The sequence below is a fragment of the Pelophylax lessonae genome, assembly GCF_965119305.1.
Source record: "Pelophylax lessonae genome assembly, chromosome: 11".
NCBI lineage: Eukaryota > Metazoa > Chordata > Amphibia > Anura > Ranidae > Pelophylax > Pelophylax lessonae.
In genome coordinates this window covers 99,748,733-99,769,092 of record NC_138778.1, presented here as the reverse complement: position 1 = coordinate 99,769,092, position 20,360 = coordinate 99,748,733, and the positions used below count along the sequence as shown (strand labels likewise).

Here is a 20,360-nt window from a genome sequence, read left to right as displayed (position 1 = left end):
TACTGCAAAGTAAAATTGATGGCAAATGGCTAGATGGATAAAGGCAAGGATATGGATTCATTTAAATCACCGTCCCCAACATCATCCACAGTTACCTGTGGATAGTGAGGTAGTCAATATAGGACGGTTTTCCTTAAAAGTATTAAAAGATTTACCCATGTTAGTCAGAGAGCATGTCGATATGTATAACCTGCCGGTCCTGAGTATAAATAATGGTTAGAGAAGCTGTTATTGTTGACAATTTTACTGTAGCAAATGTTATTGCACTATTAAAAAGGATTATTAGAGATATATTATATTTAATATTTATTTATGTATAAATAATTATAAATTATTTATATATTTATTATTTCTATGTTATTTAATAAAATATATTTTATAAAATTTACTTCTGTGTGATATGAATTTAATCTAAACATACAACCTTTTTTTTTTTTTTTTTCTTTTAGTTTATTTTTGTTTTTCTTTAAAATATTATAAAAAAATTAAAACCAAAAACAATCAAAATAATTTTTTAATAAAGTGACAACATAAAGGTTATGATTTAAAAAAAAAAAAAAAGTACTATATATAACATATGTGTATTATTATGAGGTATAAAAACTTAAAATTTTAACAACTTAGAACATTTTTAGGATATCTGCCATCATCATCACCCTTACTAAACCTGTTACACAGGCTTGTAGTGCGGTTGATGATGATTCAAACACGACTTATCCTTCTGAAAAACGTTGCAGCGTCTGGGGAGATATCCTTTTATTTGGTTCTATATAAATCACAGGCTTGGGCCCCTATAGGACTCAGTGACGTCATGTCTGCCTCATCTGACTACATTACGGGAGCTGCGCATGTGAGGTGCGCGGTCCTCCTTGAAGCCACCTTCTCCCCCCAGCAGACATGACAGGAGGCAGGCAAGAATATTCATTAGTGACGTCACCGAGTAACACTGAGCCACAAGCATGTGATTTACATATAACAAAAAAACATAAGATTTCTTCCAAAATCCTGCAACGTTTTTCATAAGGTAAGTATCGTTTTAATCAGCATCACCAGCACTACAAGCCTGAGTAATAGGTTTAGTGCAAGTCATGATAATGACAGATGTCCTTCAATATGAATAATGATAGTCCATAACAAGAATAAATAAGTTTAATTAGTGGAATCTAGACTGGAACTCTTCAAGTAATGTTGCAGTGTCCGGTTTTGGCACAGGTGCAATGTTGCTTGAAAATGTCCCTCTCTGTGACTCCCAATCTGACAGTGTTGGGTCAATAAGAACTTTGAACACATTGTCCAAAACTTCAGCCATAAAATCTTGAGATGTAGGTTCATACATTGCCTTAACCAACCATGCTCTCCGTGCTTTAGAATAAACAAAGGAGTGTCGTTGAGAGCCCTCTGGTTGACTGACTGCCGATGCTTTTTTGACCGTGGCTTGGATTCGACCAACGTTCCTGTTATGGTCCAAGGCAGCTAATTGTGTTCTGGCAATCATCGAGTCAACGAAAAAGTGTATCCGTTTAGGCCGATATTTTAGACATACACTGTGGTATATGTCCAATTCACCAGTATGGCAAAAATCCGACAACTGCTTTATGTCCCTCAAAATCACAGGATTAAAACATATCTTGGACAAATGGTTGTGTGCTGGCAACCCGTGAACAAGCCATTTTTTTTTTCCTTTTGTTCCTCGGTCAGTTGTGGATGGTAACATTGGGCGTATACAGAATTTTCCTCCCACGCATGTTCATTTGCTACATGCCGCACAACTGATTTCCATTTCTCGACCAAGTTCTCTGGGTCTCTTTCACACGTGCGTGAACACCACCATAGGTGGTTTTTGACAGGCTGAATCCATGATAGTAACACCTCTGTATTTTTATTTTTTGCCCCAGTAGCTAACTTATTTCCCACGGATTTTGCCAAATGCCACACATCGAATTGGTGGTCAATATATGGGAATTCCTCTCGCAAATTTTTTTCTGATAGATATGTGGCGGTCCGTGGCAATTGTCGAGATATCCATGTTTTTATCAATCAGCTGCTGTAGTGTCTTCCTGAAGGCAATTTTTTCTAATGCCACAGATGAGGTAGTGGGTTCCAACTGTTGGACATGAAAAGCGCAATTTTTTTTTGAATCAGCATCCATCAGTGTATACGTGCAATATTTCGCACTGAATCCTGGTGAGTCATTTTGTCCATCGCCTGTTAGGTATAATGGAGCCCTACCTATATCTTGGAGTAAGTTTTCCTGTTCATTTTTCTAGGTTAGATGTATTCCTGCAAAAATATATTGCTTTTGGTAAGTGAAAAAAGTGGATTTGGATATTATTTTCATGTTCATAATTTTAAACATACTTTCTATTTTGCGGAAACTATTGCCGCTCAGTACAGTGGATGCGGACAACAACAAATTTCCTGCAGGTTTGTTATTGACTGTAGGTTGAGACTTCCATATTTGGCGCACATGACCTTCTGAACACCTTTACACTTAAAGAAAACATGCTCCCTAAAAAGTATTTCTTGTAACGCGTCAAATGTCCATGACAATTTCTTTTAACGGAGCAAGGGATCATGCTGATTAGTTTTTTAAAACAAGATTCAAATATGAGAAATTTTAAATCTCTTACAACATACTCGTTTACATCAAATAGGCATTGAAAATTTTCGTCATGCAATTTTTCCTCCTCATCCTCACTACTCGACTCATCATCTTCATCTGCCTCTTCCTCACATTCTGTTGGATGAAATGAAGTGTCCTCAATATCAATAAAAGTAGAAATGGTTGTTTCAGCATCTTCTATTTCAACTTCATTTTCTTCATCCTCACATGCACGAATTGGTGAAAGTTCTCCTACCATTTCTGGCATTTCTGGAAGCACACTTAAAGTCGATTGCGGGTAAACATCAAAATCTAGAGATGATAACATTTCAGGCTCTTTAGGCTTAGAAAAATAGTTATGTTCTTTTTGAAATGCTATTTTCCTTGAGCCAGGCATAGAATACGTTTTTGATGGTGTAGACGTCAAAGGCTCAAAGGAAGTACTCTGTCTGGCTGTAATTATTTCTTCTTTATCTGTTATTTCATTTGGCATGCTAGTATCTTGAATTAAATGAATATTCGAGCCTGAATCCGCTTGCTTTATCCACAAGCTCAGCTATTCCCAAATCCGAATGTTCTGATTGCATAGTATCTTTAGTCAAAACAATTTGAAAAGCCTCTGAGACTTCCTCATCCGAAATAATTTTTCGACAGATACTTGAGCGTTTTCTTTTTCGTTCAAATGCTTCTTTTCTTCTCGGACTAAAATAAATGAAGGGTGTGGTGTTGGTTGCAAAATCTCTGATAGTTTGACTGCTTTTCCTTTTGTTTGGTGTTTCTAATTGTGTAGATTCTCCCATTCTTTTTAAAGATGGTTCATTGCTGTCTGTTTGCAAAACAGTTGATGATGGTCCTGCTTTTGCCAAGTCCATATTTATTTCTGAAGTATCAGTAATAATGTCAACTTGACATCCTAATGATAATGAGGATCTATCTACATGTTCTTGAGGTCCAGGGATGCTTGGAGCTAAGCACGGGAGACTTGTAAATTGCGTTGCCATCACTGTTGTTGTGCAGGTTGGTGTTTGCATAGATACAAAGGTAACATGCGTAGACGTAGAAGATGCACAGGTATATGTTACCACGGATGTAGTTGGTGTTGAGCAAGTGATTATACTAGCACATGTTTGCACTGTAGACAATGGAGCAAATGCTGATGTAGATGGTAAATTGATACCTGCTGTGGATGATGTAGAAGCAAATGGTAGAAAGATAGTAGGTTCTGCATCAGGCTTTAGTCTCCGCCGATCCTCATCATATGTATAAGAATGTGTTTCAAAATGAAGTGAACACATTCTATAGTTGTCAGTCAATTTTCCTTTTAATATCTTTTGTACCATCTCTTTTAGGTTGTCTGTGAAACGACCACTGTTGACTAGCCATCTTCTGATCCGATTGATATCCCATGGGAAACCATGCATACTGATGGATTTGTCTCCCTCTCTCCGCCGACTTTCACATCCCTTGATAATGCACGATGGCATGCTAAAAGTTGTTTGAGAATAAATAAAAAAATTATAAAAATTTTGAAAAGATTTTGTGTAATATATTTTTCACAAAAATACAGATGCGTATGACACACTGGAAATATGTAGTTTAGCAAAAGTAAAAAATAGAAAAACATGAGACAGATGAGTAATGCCTGCCTGATATTGTAACATGATGTTTAGCGGTCCCATTACACAAATTTTCCCCTCATGAGAACTGCTACATGCGGTACTAGTGATACTTTAATTTACATTTTGTCTTTGTTAACCTATGTTGTGGGGGGAATTATACTGCCAACCTTATGGGTGGGAATTGTACTGCCAACCTTGTGGGTGGGAATTGTACTGCCAACCTTGTGGGGGGAATTGTACTGCCAACCTTGTGTGGGGAATTATACTGGCAACCTTGTGGGGGCAAATTATATTGCCAACCTTGTGGTTTGGTGGGGAATTAGACTGCCAACCTTGTGGGGGGGAATTATACTGCCAACCTTGTGGGGGGGAATTATACTGCCAACCTTGTGGGAGGAAGTATACTGCCAACCTTGTGGGGGGAAATATACTGGCAATCCTAATGTGGGAGAACTATACTGCCAACCTAATTTGGGTGAACTATACTGCACCCATTGTGGGGGAACTATACTGCACCCAATGTGGGAGAACTATACTGCCAACCTAATGTGGGGGAACTATACTGCCAACCTAGTGTGGGGAATTATACTGCAAAACTTGTGGGGGTAATTATACTGCCAACCTTGTGGTTTGGTGGGGGAATTATACTGCCAACCTTGTGGGGGGGAATTATACTGGCAACCTTGTGGGGGGAATTATACTGCCAACCTTGTGGGGGGGAATTATACTGCCAATCTGGTGGGGGGTGGATTATACTGCCAACCTTGTGGGGGGGAATTATACTGCTAACCTTGTGGGGAGAAATTATACTGCCAACCTTGTGGAGGGGAAAATATACTGCCAACCTTGTGGGGGAACTATACTGGCTATCCTAATGTTGGAGAACTATACTGCCAACCTAGTGTGGGTGAACTATACTGCCAACCTTGTGGGGGTAACTATACTGCCAATCCTAATGTGGGGAACTATACTGCACCTAATGTGGGGAACTATACTGCACCTAATGTGGGGAATTTTACTGCACCTAATGTGGGGGAACTATACTGCCAACCCTAATGTGGGGAAGTATACTGCACCTAATGTCGTGAAATCTACTGCACCTAATGTGGGGGAACTATACTGCCAACCCTAATGTGGGGAACTATATTGCCAACCTAATGTGGGGAACTATATGGCACTTAATGTGTTGAACTATACTGCACCAAATGTGGGGCAACTATATTGCCAACCCTAATGTGTATTCTGATTTAATTGCTTTGCTGGCACTTTGAGGTGAAAAAACTCGGTCTCAAAAAGGTTATTCATCACTGGCTTAGTAGGTATCCTATATCACTATGTGTGTAAGGATTCCAAAAAAAAAAAAAAAAAGATGCTTTAGTAGAATATAAAAGAATCAACTGCTATGGGGGTTGGTGAGATGGTTTAGGAGCAAAGTAAACTAATTTTCCTGGCAGTCTCCATGGCAGCCTACGTGTGGGTTAACCCCGCCTCCTCTCCAATGGTATAGGACCCCCCTCTGTAAATTTCAGCTTGCAGGCACAGCCAGTGTTCCTTTTTTGTCCTCCTCCAAGGACCAACTATTTGGATTATTTCCTGTTGGAATTTGGTCGGCTTACCTCAGAATGAAAAGTCGGTGTCTATGTCCAGGGCCCAGCCACGGGCGGGTGAGTGACATTTCAAAATCCCCTTTGGCTGATAACTGTGCGGTGCTTCGGATGGCCGACGGATATCCTGACAGGGTCTGAAGATTTGTCTCCTCCATGGCAGTGTTTTTGTTATGTTTGTTTGTCTCCAAACTATCTTTCTTTGCTATCCCTGGTGGCCCAATGGCGGCTGGAACGCTCCATGCGTTCCAGCCATCTCCTTCCTGCTTCCCCTCCGCTTAGTCCGGCGGACGCATGCGCTGTATGGTAATGGAGCTCCGCTAGCTGCCTGCACATGCGCACTTCGCCGAGATCGGAAGCGAGGCCTGGTCCGCGCATGCGCACTTGCGATCACGGCCGGCCATCGCTGACGTCATCCTGGCGCGAAAATTTAAACGCCTGTCAGCTCCAGAGCATTTGGGAATGCACTGTGGGCATAGCGACGTCTTCCCGGTACCTTGTCCGTTTGTTTACCAGGTATGTGGGGACCGGATGCTACATACCTTTTTGTGGTATGCAGCGGGGGGGGGAGAGTGGTTGGATGCATATTAGGACAACACCTGAATGTTCCTTATTGCTTTGTAGTGATCCCTGTATGCTCTACTTCCTAGTGAGTTTGTGGTTTTGCCTGAAACATGGATCCTGCTTCACCGCCCTCTTGTGGCCAGCCCTCTCACAACAGGTGAGTGCTGGTACATTTAGAGGGATATGAAGGGAGGGATGCTGGCTCATGATTCATGGCTAAATCCTGTGTCTCCCTGGATTTCTCTTTCTCCCAGCTCCTCCAGGTCTGGTCAAGAAAGAGACCCTGTCAGGCCACGAAGAGAATCATCTTCAAGGTCAAGACGCCGTGAGTCTCCATCAGGGAGCAGACATGAGAGGAGACGCTCACATTCCTCCTCCAGACACCGCACACACCGCCACAGTAGCCATACGGCCCAGAGAGCCTGTTGGGGTTGTGGGGCGCATGTCCCGGAGGACAAGTCCCTTTGCGAGCCCTGTTTCGCTCGTGCAGATGGTGAAAGAGAGTCTGAAGATCAGAGATTGGAATCCCTGGTGAAACGGATTGTCCAACAATCCATGAAAGAGTGGAATGCTAGTCCCACACCTGGATCTGCTACTCCCAGCTCTCCTGCTGATGCTCCTGAAGAGCAAGGTCCCTCTCAGCCAAGCTTCACTTCTGGGAAATCCTCAGAGAGCGATTCGGAAGAAGAGGAAGGTGCAGTTGGGGGTTTTGATTTTGCCCTTGTTGCACCTCTCATAAGAGCAGTCAAAGAGGCTCTGAAATGGGAAGATCCCAGTACCCCACAAGTAAAACAGAGAAGGTTTTTCAAACATTTTGGGAAAGAGTGGCTAAACTTTCGGCTCCTGTCAGAATTAAAGGATGTCATCCTAGAAGAGTGGAGTAAAGGGGACAGCAAGACCTCCTTATCCTCCAAACTGTCTAAGTTGTATCCTTTTAGATCGGAAGAAGTCAGTCACCTGGAATCAGCTCCTCTGGTTGATGCTGCAGTTTCCAGACTGGCAAAACACGTTACACTCCCGCTGGATAATGCGGTGTCCTTTAAAGACCCTCTGAATAGGAAGATGGACTTGGATTTAAAAAGAATTTATGTCACAGCCGGTGCGGCTTGTAAACCTGTGCTAGTACTAGCAGCCATGTCTAAGGCCATGGAAACCTGGGTTTCTGATGTTGAACTAAAATTAAGAAGTGTGTCTGAAGATGCAGTAGAGAACTCTCCTGTTCAGGAACTGAAGTTAGCTTCTGTGTTTCTTGGAGAAGCATCCATTGATGTGTTACGTCTCTTATCCAGATCCATGTTGGCTTCTGTCACAGCCAAACGGGCCCTGTGGTTGCGTCCCTGGCTGGCAGACCCAGCCTCTAAACAGGCTTGGTGCAAAATCCCTTTTGAAGGTTCCTCTTTATTTGGAAACAAATTGGATAATGCAATTACTAAAGTGACGGGTGGAAAGTCAGGTCTCCTTCCCCAAGATAGGCGCCTCTTTGGCCCTAAGAAGCAGCAACCAAGAAAGCAGTTTGCAGAGCGATCAAAGGATGCCCGCTCATATAGGCCTGGGCGAGATTACAGGAGAAATTGGAAGAGCAGCCAAGCATCCTCTCGTAAGCCGGTCAGAGGCTCAGCATCTTCCGGTCAAGAAACCTCAAAGTCCTTTTGAGATTGGGCCCGTTCAGACATGCCAGGTGGGGGCACGCCTGCTCCGCTTTCAGCATGTCTGGGCGGCCTCAATCTCAGACTTCTGGACCATCAGGACAGTGTCCACAGGACACACATGGACTTTCTCAACAGATCCCGTGTCCAGATTTATTCCCACTCGCTTGCCTTCTCAGGACGAGAAAAGAAATGTTTTGCTCGACTATGTAAGCACTTTGGTAGCTCAGGGCGCAATAATTCCGGTGCCCGTGCAGGAAAGATTCCAAGGCGTATATTCGCCCATTTCTAGTACAGAAGAAGAATGGATCCTGGCGCCCTGTGATAGATCTCACCTATCTCAACAGGTTCATCAAGAACGAAAAGTTCAAAATGGAAACCTTATCTACTATCCAGAAAGCAGTACTTCCAGGAGACTGGCTAGTGTCAATAGATCTCAAAGACGCGTATTTCCATGTGCCTATAGCAGTAAACTTCCACAAGTACCTTCGTTTCGCGGTAGAACATCAACACTTCCAGTTCATATGCCTTCCTTTTGGCCTGTCCACATCCCCAAGGGTGTTTTCCAAGGTCCTTCTAGCTGTGGTAGCTCTAATCAGAACAAAGGGTGTACGTCTACATCACTACTTAGACGATCTTCTACTGTTGTCACAAGACCGGGATCAACTTTTGTTCCACAGGGACCTGGTCACTACAACTCTCATGGAGTTCGGGTGGTTGTTGAATCTTCAAAAAAGTCATCTGGAGCCCTCTCAACATCTGGTCTATCTAGGGGCTCAATTCAACACCGTTCAGAATACACTTTCTCTGCCTCTAGAGAAAATCCCGGTGGTTCGGGAGAGGATCCTTCCAGTCCTCTCATCCTCTTTTCTGACGGCATCCCAGTGTCTCAAGATCATCAGCACAATGGTCTCGACGGCCCCTATGGTCAAGTGGGCACTGTGGCGAATGCGGCCCTTTCAGAGGGGCTTCCTTCGGCAGTGGAATCCGGAAGATCACGATCAGCGTATCTTTATTTCCCACAGCATGAGGAGCAGCTTATTATGGTGGCTCCAACGCAAGAACCTGCTCAATTGCCATTCTCTAGTCCCCATCACATGGGTCATCATTACAACCGACGCCAGAAACTCTGGCTGGGGAGCCCATTGCATGACAGAGGTGGCTCAAGGGAAATGGCCTCCGCAAGCCCACTCCCTGGTTTCCAACGTCCTGGAGCTTCGTGCGGCTTTTCTAGGTCTTCAAGCTTTCCATCATCTAATAGAAGGCAAATCCGTACTTCTTCGAATGGACAACACCACGGCAGTGGCTTATGTGAAAAGACAGGGCGGTACCAGGAGTCTCTCCCTTCTTCAGGAAGTAGACCCAATCATGACATGGGCCCAAGCCCATCTGTCCAACATCTCGGCGGCCTACATTCCGGGGCCACAGAATGTTCAGGCAGATTTCCTTTCCAGAGTTCAGTTGAATCACAACGAGTGGTCTCTCCACATAGACTCATTCAAGTGGATTCTGTCCCTAGGGGTCTCACCAGAAGTAGACCTGTTTGCATCTCCATGCAACCACAAGCTAGTCCGGTACTTCACACGCAGCAAGTGTCACCAAGCATGCGGAACGGATGCTCTGACCGACAGATGGGAATTCAGCAGGGCATATGCTTTTCCCCCATTTCCCATCATCCTCAGATTTCTTCTTGTATATTGCATTATTTCAATGTAGGAAAAGATCCAAAACTCTGGGTGATCGCCACCCCCTTGCTCTTCACATCCGGCACAGGCAACCCCGGTATTACCTAACAACCGGGGTCCCAAGAGGCCAGCAGTACTTCCAACCTAACTGCAAAATCCCCCCCCAGGGATTAGCCTCTTTTCCTGTGTCGGCGGCCGCTCTGAATAGCCTCGCAATACGATGACAGGATGCGCGCGCACCCGTGCCGCATCATCACCGAAAACCCGGAAGTAACGTCATTGCGCCTATCGGCGCATGCGCACCGAGGCATATAAAAAGGCCGGGAATCGAACAGGGCGCCACTTCCCTCGGACCTGAGGGATAGTGAGGACGCCCGGACCCTGCTGCCTGGAACAACACCTTGGACCCCATTACCAGCCAAATGTAAGTAACCACAATGCTACCTTCAAGCATTGTTGGTACTGGATTACTTACAAAATATACTGATACTGTCCCCTCTCTATCTACTTAGAATAGAAGGGGATCGTCAATACCACAACGCCACCTGGTGGCTATCTTTGGAAATTACATGTACATACAAGTAAGTGGAATACCAGAGAAAAAATCTGAGATACTTAATGTGAATATATATAGTACAAAAACTAAAACACACTTACACTTCAATTCAGATTGGACCAGACTCGGGACAGTATTATCTTCCCTCCCTTGGCCAAAAGCAATATATGAATTGATCAAGTAAGTACTCAATATATGTGAAATGCATTAAAAACCCTCATACATTCAAAAAGAAACTTATACTCCCCACATTTATACTCCAGCAGCAACGGCAACACGATTCCAATGTGATTAGACAAGGACTCAAGGCAGGAACCAGAGGCAGAATCTTTTTCCTAACAAGTACGTTCTCTATTATATGACCAAAGGAAAACAAACATTCCGATTGGTTCAAATAATATATACTCAACTATTGACTTACTATATTTCAGATGTGGTGACATACCTCCCTTGATAAAGGCCTCTACGGCCGAAACGCGTAAGACACTGAACACCCTCCCTATGGATCCGACGCTTTACCCAAGCGTGGAACAATAGAGAGACAGTGACTGTCACCCTACCACATTGTCACTTTTTCTTACCTTTCCTAACTATTCACAATCACTAATGGGTCTATAACCCATACACTATATATGGTTTTTGAAATACGTTACAGGTATATTGAAATGTTTATGTAAATATTATATGTGGCAATACATATAATAAAATATTTTTTATGAAAAATTGATACTTTCCACCAATATATATATACTAAGCCCATAAAGTCCCAATTTTGACCTGAGGCACCAACCCCACATGCAAAATTTCACACGGGATGATGGCTAAACCGAACTGAAAAGTTCTTTAGGAATCACACACCCACACAATTTGAACCCGGATGGATAATACATCCACGACCTCACAGATTCCTAAATAACCGAACAAACAACACTTTTCTTCCATGCTGAACAGCAAGGCATAAGGAACTACGACAAATAAAAGAATAAAATCCCTCCCCCAGTTCAGAGTGTTCCTCTGAAACAGGAGTTAAGAGGGAAATTCCCTTACCCCAGGCCAAAAAACCTGGTATTCATTGATTGATAGAGAGGTTAAGAGCAACATGGAGAGCTTAATGGGCACCGAGTGGGACTCCCTGATGCAAGGGATACAAAATAAATTCAAAGAGAAGGAACAACTGGACTCTGACGTCTTGGCTCTATTTTCAAACCTAAAAAAACAAATGACAAGGAAATCCGCACTTTATTGGCATATAGAAACATTTAACAGATACATAAAAGAAAACATCAACCCAGCAGGCCTCCGTATCCAAATTTTCCCCACCATGGAAAAAGTGACGGAACAAATGAAAAAAGATTGGGAAGATATCCTTAATGCATGCTCTAAAAACCTAATGAAATTACTGCAAGATGAATACCGGAGACAGATAACTATTTTGGATGAGGAAATAAAATCCATATATGAACAACTACTGCCCCTAAAAACTGCACCACTATATAGCGAACAAGAAGAAAAATTAAAAACTCATCTTGAAGACTATGCAAAAGAGACGCTACAAAAGAAAGAAAAGAAATATTGGCGCGACAAAAATGCGTTTACCCAAGGCAGAGCATATAGATGGTCCAATACAACAAGACAAAATCGGAATAAAAATAGATTCGCAAAAAACCCAAACTACTATCAATCCTCGGACTCATCATCCTATTACTCAGGAGCAGAAGGAGACAGAGGCAAAAATAGAGCCTACTCAAAAAACAGTCAACAGGATCCCCAAAGACACCTCGACAGAAGGGAATGGGGAACACATGAGGAACATGGGGAGCTAGACTCCCAAGGCCTAGAAATAATAGAAGGTGCAGGGTCAAACAGACCAACCAACTACCAAATATTTACTCGAGCACAAAGGAAAAAAGATGAGGACCACAAACAACAAAAAAAGGCTTTTTTAGCCAAGGAAAAAACAAAAACCAAAACACAGCCGAACCTAGAACAACAGGAGCCCAGACCAGAGGAACCGAGGGATTAAACGTAATCAACTTATCATCCTTAAAACTAACACCAGAACAAATACAAGTCCTATCATTAGGACTATCTTTTTGCCCCAACCAGAGTATGGACACCTTTGAGGTGATCAAAGATATCAACCTCTTTGCACGTAATTTACTTTTCAAAGTTACGTATAATAAAAAACCAACAACAACAGAGCAACCCACACCCCTTACCGCTGCGGAATTCCGAGCCATTCGGGATTTAAATATATTACTAGAAGAGGGTGGACTGACAGAATCAGAAGAATCAGAGGAATCAGACACATCAACAGACAACGAAGAGGAACAAGACAAAAGGATTGCCACCTTTAAGAAAAAATCGCATAAATTTCCACCACTAAATACCAACCCTACAATCGCGTTTTTTTTGTCAGACAAACATCCAAAGAGATTGAGCAAATACATAGAAAAACTAAAACCAACAATATAAATCAACAACAAAGGAAGGCCCTGAGGGAACTCCAAGAGAATGACCAAATTACCATAAAACCCTCAGACAAAAGGGGCAACGTTGTAATAATGGATACTGAACATTACAAACAAATGTGCCTAAAAATATTGGAGAACAAGAAATGCTACCAGATCATCTCACCCGTTATGATCGAAAAATACAATCAGGAATTCTACAAACTTGTAGATAAAGCATTTAATCAGAAGATCATATCCCAAACACTATGGGAATATATCAGAACGCAACACCCCAGGACCCCCACCTTTTATTCATTACCCAAAATACATAAAAATGCAACTGATCCACCAGGACGTCCCATAATTTCTGGCAATGGCAACATCACGGAGAAAGCAAGTCAGGTCATTGACGCTTACCTCAAACCACATGTGACACAACTGGCCTCCCACACAAAAGATACACTTCATCTGCTACAAATATTAGAAGGCCTGACAATACCGAAAGATGCTACACTGGTCACGATTGATGTAGAGAGCCTATACAACAACATACCCCACTCTAAGGGCTTAAAGGCAGTAGAAAAGACACTCATCCAACAGAGTAACCATGACAGGAATTTCAGTGAATTTATCCTCAATATGCTGTCTTTTATTCTAAGACATAACACATTCTCATTCTGTGGAACATATTATGTACAGGTCTGCGGGGTTGCGATGGGTACCAGTTGTGCACCCTCGTATGCCAATATATACCTGGGTGACTGGGAACAAGAATTCCTGAAGTCAGAGGAAAATACAATATATACAAAAAAACATTTTGTTATGGCAGAGGTATTTGGACGATGTCTTCATGATATGGAACGGACCGGAAAACCAAATCAAAAAATGCCTAGACCGAATGAACAGAAACAATTACAACATGTATTTCACCATGACACAGGATAAAAACAAAATCACATTCCTTGACACATATATCTACAAAGATGACACAGGAAATATAATGACCACACTATATAGAAAAGAAACGGCCGGCAACACCATACTTCACGCCAGCAGCTTTCACCCAGAACCCCTCAAAAAATCCATTCCCTTCAGCCAATTCCTCCGACTAAAGAGGAACTGTACAACCGAATCAGAATTCCAAAAAGAAGCCAATAACCTAAACCACAGATTACGAGAACGAGGCTATACCAAGACATGCCTTAGAAAAGCTTTTAATAAAGTTAAAAAAATGGACCGACAGGAGATTCTTTACAAAAAAGATCCCTCGAAAGATGACACCACCACCCAACCAACGAGAATAATCATGCGATATTCAAATGAACACCAATCCATCAGAAATATCTTACAAAGAAACTGGTCTATCCTTACCGAGGATCCTACTATCAAAGACCTAATCTCGGAAAATCCCATGATCACCTATAGGAAAACTCAATCACTACAACAATCCTTAGTACATAGTGAACTAAAGAATAGAGGAGATCCATGCAAAATAAAGGGTACCTATCCATGCGGATCATGTGCACAGTGTAGTGTTATAAAAAAATCCACACAAAAAATATTACCCAATGGAGAACCCTTTACTCCTAAACACTACGCCAATTGCAAAACAAAAGGCGTAGTTTATCTTATGGAGTGCGAATGTGGCAGTTTCTATGTCGGCAAAACGAGGCAGGAATTTGGCCTCAGGGTGAACCAACATTTGCATAGTATGCATATAAGTAATTTTCATCTACCACTAGGCCGTCATGTGGCAAACCACCATAAAAACAGGATGCCAAAAGTCACCTTCTCTATTTTAGACAGAATACATGTTCCAGTAAGAGGGGGGGACTGGAATAAGACCCTCCTCCAGATGGAATTAAGATGGATCAAAAAATTGAATGCCGCCCAACCACCAGGCTTAAACGAGAACACAAGCTTTCGCCCATTCCTGGAAGGATTCTCATCTGGCAAAACCGACTAAAAAACTTGAAAAAACTTGAAATAAAATCACTCACTCCAATCCAACTATCATGGATCCCCAAATAAATCCAAAAAAAAACAAAAACAAAAATCTGACCATCACCACCTCCAACTGGTTTTATACACACCAGGGGTATATATAGTACCCAGCCCAAATCGGGGTCCCATACCGATGCCATAGAAAGCTCCCCCCTAGTTGATCCGATACCTACCTGTCAAATATTCAATTGCTGTGTAAAAATATAAATATATTATTACTGTCAAGACGATCCTCGGATTCGCCATAAAAAGAAAATTGTAAAACTCTTATTATATACTTTATTTTTATTTCTATTTGTATATTGCATTTATTTCAATGTAGGAAAAGATCCAAAACTCTGGGTGATCGCCACCCCCTTGCTCTTCACATCCGGCACAGGCAACCCCGGTATTACCTAACAACCGGGGTCCCAAGAGGCCAGCAGTACTTCCAACCTAACTGCAAAATCCCCCCCCCAGGAATTAGCCTCTTTTCCTGTGTCGGCGGCCGCTCTGAATAGCCTCGCAATACGATGACAGGATGCGCGCGCACCCGCGCCGCATCATCACCGAAAACCCGGAAGTAACGTCATTGCGCCTATCGGCGCATGCGCACCGAGGCATATAAAAAGGCCGGGAATCGAACAGGGCGCCACTTCCCTCGGACCTGAGGGATAGTGAGGACGCCCGGACCCTGCTGCCTGGAACAACACCTTGGACCCCATTACCAGCCAAATGTAAGTAACCACAATGCTACCTTCAAGCATTGTTGGTACTGGATTACTTACAAAATATACTGATACTGTCCCCTCTCTATCTACTTAGATAGAATAGAAGGGGATCGTCAATAACACAGCGCCACCTGGTGGCTATCTTTGGAAATTACATGTACATACAAGTAAGTGGAATACCAGAGAAAAAATCAGAGATACTAAATGTGAATATATATAGTACAAAAACTAAAACACACTTACACTTCAATTCAGATTGGACCAGACTCGGGACAGTGTTATCTTCCCTCCCTTGGCCAAAAGCAATATATGAATTGATCAAGTAAGTACTCAATATATGTGAAATGCATTAAAAACCCTCATACATTCAAAAAGAAACTTATACTCCCCACATTTATACTTCAGCAGCAACGGCAACACGATTCCAATGTGATTAGACAAGGACTCAAGGCAGGAACCAGAGGCAGAATCTTTTTCCTAACAAGTACGTTCTCTATTATATGACCAAAGGAAAACAAACATTCCGATTGGTTCAAATAATATATACTCAACTATTGACTTACTATATTTCAGATGTGGTGACATACCTCCCTTGATAAAGGCCTCTACGGCCGAAACGCGTAGGACACTGAACACCCTCCCTATGGATCCGACGCTTTACCCAAGCGTGGAACAATAGAGAGACAGTGACTGTCACCCTACCACATTGTCACTTTTTCTTACCTTTCCTAACTATTCACAATCACTAATGGGTCTATAACCCATACACTATATATGGTTTTTGAAATACGTTACGGATATATTGAAATGTTTATGTAAATAATATTATATGTGGCAATACATATAATAAAATATTTTTTATGAAAAATTGATACTTTCCACCAATATATATATATATATATACTAAGCCCATAAAGTCCCAATTTTGACCTGAGGCACCAACCCCACATGCAAAGTGTCACCAAGCATGCGGAACGGATACTCTGACCGACAGATGGGAATTCAGCAGGGCATATGCTTTTCCCCCATTTCCCATCATCCTCAGATTTCTTCAGAGACTCCAAGCAGAAGATGTGGAGATCGTCATGGTAGCCCCTCACTGGCCGAACAGGCCCTGGTTCCCACTTCTCCTGCAACTCAGCTATCAGAACCCGATTCCCCTGCCCATCAAACCAGACCTTCTCTCGCAGGGAACAACATTACACCCCTGCCCGCCTTGCTCAGGTTAACGGTCTGGTTCTTGAGAGGGAGAGGTTGGAGTCACTCGGATGCCCTCCTGGGGCAATCCCTACTTTAATGAACTCCAGGAGACCTAGCACGAACAGAGTTTACTGTAGAGTCTGGTCTAGATTCTTGGAATTCACGTACCCGGAGGGAAATCCTTCCCTGAATTTCGGAGTTCAAGAAGTCCTGAAGTTCCTTCAAGCAGGTCTGGATAAGTCCCTATCAGTTGGGACTCTCAGGGTGCAAATATAAGCCTTATCGGTGTTCTCAGGGTTCTCCTGGGCCAAGCATATACTCATACAACAATTCTTCAAAGGTGCGGTCAGACTCAGACCTCAGAGGAAGCCAAGGTTCCCAAAATGGGACCTTCCCCTTGTCCTTAACGTCCTTTCAAGATCTAGTTTGTCGGACTCCATTAGAGATCTTACCATTAAAACAGCCTTTTTAGTAGCAATCACTTCAGCTAAAAGAGTTTCTGAGATCAGTTCTCTTGGTCATAAAGAACCTTTTCTCACGTTCTTCCCGGACCGAGTAGTCCTAATTCCGATGCTCAATTCCAATCCGAAGGTATCATCGGTTTTTCATGAGAACCAGGAGATTGTACTTCCTACCTTTCGTTCTTCAGAGGATAATGAACCTCATCCCTTGGATGTAGGGAAAACTCTTATGGAATATCTCCAGTCAACGTCTTCTTTCAGACAATCGGATAATCTCTTCGTCCTTTTCTCAGGCAAGAATAGAGGGAAACGGGCCTCGTCAAGGTCCATTGCGGCCTGGATTGTGTCTGCCATTCAGTGAGCTTACTGTGTAGAGGGTTTGGCTCCTCCGGAGGCGGTGACAGCCCACTCGACGAGAAGCATCTCAACGTCCTGGGCGGCTTCACATCATGTTGCACCAGAAGTAGTCTGCAGAGCAGCTTCCTGGTCTTCTGTAAATACGTTTATGACACATTATTGTGTGGAGACAGCCTCCTTATCTTCAGTTAATTTTGGCTTGACTGTTTTGTCTGCTAATAATTTGAAGTAAAATTTGATTTGAAACATTCCCACCCGTGTGGTTTGGGCTAGTTATTTCCCACACGTAGGCTGCCATGGAGACTGCCAGGAAAACGGAAAATTCCTATCATACTTACCGTAATTTTCCTTTCCTGGTGGTCTCCATGGCAGCCGGAGTTCCCACCCTCTGGTCTTGGATTCGGCTAAGATATGGAACACTGGCTGTGCCTGCAAGCTGAAATTTACAGAAGGGGGTCCTATACCATTGGAGAGGAGGCGGGGTTAACCCACACGTAGGCTGCCATGGAGACCACCAGGAAAGGAAAATTACGGTAAGTATGATAGGAATTTTCCGTTATCTCTGTCTGCCGTCTGATAAGAACAAAGCCTGCTAGGAATTTGAAGACGTCTGGGAGCTAAAAAAAAAAAGAATGTAGTATACACAAAGCCTGGCTTTTAGAATATAAATATACCAATAATAATATAAAACCATACCACTTTAAAATATTTATAATAGTAGAAGGGATTATGTTTTTATATATATATATATATATATATATATATATATATATATATATATATATATATATATATATATATATATATTTTTATTTTTTTTTTTATAATATACGGTTTATATAGAAATTAAATGTAAAAGTACTTTCACATGCAGGGACGTGCAATGGTTCTATAGAAAATGGGAGATGGAGCCACTTCACTTTTGATATTTCTCCTTCAAGTGACCAGGGCATTGCTGAGCTGTCTAGAATATTTTTATATGGAAATGGGTTTCAATATGTGGCCCTCCAGATGTTTCTAAACTAATATTAAAATAATTATGCAAAATTACGACTCAAAACATGACCGGGACCAACATTGTCTGTCAAGGCATTGTGTGAGTTGTGGTTTTGAAACGTCTGAAGGGCAACAAATTGTACGCTACTGTACGCCATTTATAAAAGAAACAAAAAAAAACCATATATATATATATTAATGTATTCCTCAATAAATGTATACAAAATATAAGGAAAATTTATATATATATACAGTGGGTACGGAAAGTATTCAGACCCCCTTAAATTTTTCACTCTTTGTTATATTGCAGCCATTTGCTAAAATCATTTAGGTTCATTCTTCTTCCTCATGAATGTACACATAGCACCCCATACTGACAGAAAAACACAGAATTGTTGACATTGTTGCAGATTTATTAAAAAAGAAAAACTGAAATATCACATGGTCCTAAGTATTCAGACCCTTTGCTGTGACACTCATATATTTAACTCAGGTGCTTTCCATTTCTTCTGATCATCCTTGAGATGGTTCTACACCTTCATTTGAGTCCAGCTGTGTTTGATTATACTGTTTGGACTTGATTAGGAAAGCCACACACCTGTCTATATAAGACCTTCCAGATCACAATGCATGTCAGAGCAAATGAGAATCATGAGGTCAAAGGAACTGCCTGAAGAGCTCAGAGACAGAATTGTGGCAAGGCACAGATCTGGCCAAGGTTACAAAAAGATTTCTGCTGCACTTAAGGTTCCTAAGAGCACAGTGGCCTCCATAATCCTCAAATGGAAGACGTTTGGGACGACCAGAACCCTTCCTAGAGCTGGCCGTCCGGCCAAACTGAGCTATCGGGGGAGAAGAGCCTTGGTGAGAGAGGTAAAGAAGAACCCAAAGATCACTGTGGCTGAGCTCCAGAGATGCAGTCAGGAGATGGGAGAAAGTTGTAGAAAGTCAACCATCACTGCAGCCCTCCACCAGTTGGGGCTTTATGGCAGAGTGGCCCGACGGAAGCCTCTCCTCAGTGTAAGACACATGAAAGCCCGCATGGAGTTTGCTAAAAAACACCTGAAGGACTCCAAGATGGTGAGAAATAAGATTCTCTGGTCTGATGAGACCAAAATAGAACTTTTTGGCCTTAATTCTAAGCGGTATGTGTGGAGAAAACCAGGCACTGCTCATCACCTGTCCAATACAGTCCCAACAGTGAAGCATGGTGGTGGCAGCATCATGCTGTGGGGGTGTTTTTCAGCTGCAGGGACAGGACGACTGGTTGCAATCGAGGGAAAGATGAATGCGGCCAAGTACAGGGATATCCTGGGCAAAAACCTTCTCCAGAGTGCTCTGGACCTCAGACTGGGCCGAAGGTTTACCTTCCAACATGACAATGATCCTAAGCACACAGCTAAAATAACGAAGGAGTGGCTTCACAACAACTCTGTGACTGTTCTTGAATGGCCCCGCCAGAGCCCTGACTTAAACCCAATTGAGCATCTCTGGAGAGACCTAAAAATGGCTGTCCACCAACGCTTACCATCCAACCTGACAGAACTGGAGAGGATCTGCAAGGAGGAATGGCAGAGGATCCCCAAATCCAGGTGTGAAAGACTTGTTGCATCTTTCCCAAAAAGACTCCTGGCTGTATTAGATCAAAAGGGGGCTTCTACTAAATACTGAGCAAAGGGTCTGAATACTTAGGACCATGTGATATTTCAGTTTTTCTTTTTTAATAAATCTGCAACAATGTCAACAATTCTGTGTTTTTCTGTCAGTATGGGGTGCTATGTGTACATTCATGAGGAAGAAGAATGAACTTAAATGATTTTAGCAAATGGCTGCAATATAACAAAGAGTAAAAAATTTAAGGGGGTCTGAATACTTTCCGTACCCACTGTATATATATATATAT

At 42.4% G+C, this 20,360-nt stretch overlaps 1 pseudogene across 1 annotated transcript; it reads right to left on the bottom strand.

Annotated features, from left to right (window-relative positions):
* Window positions 1-1,153: 1,153 nt before the first annotated feature.
* LOC309567393 lies at window positions 1,154-4,023 on the bottom strand (annotated as a pseudogene). Its single transcript has 2 exons — window positions 3,261-4,023; window positions 1,154-3,103 (listed from the first exon to the last, which is right to left on the bottom strand). The product of its transcript is annotated as an uncharacterized misc_RNA (transcript).
* Between the last annotated feature and the right edge of the window lie 16,337 nt (window positions 4,024-20,360).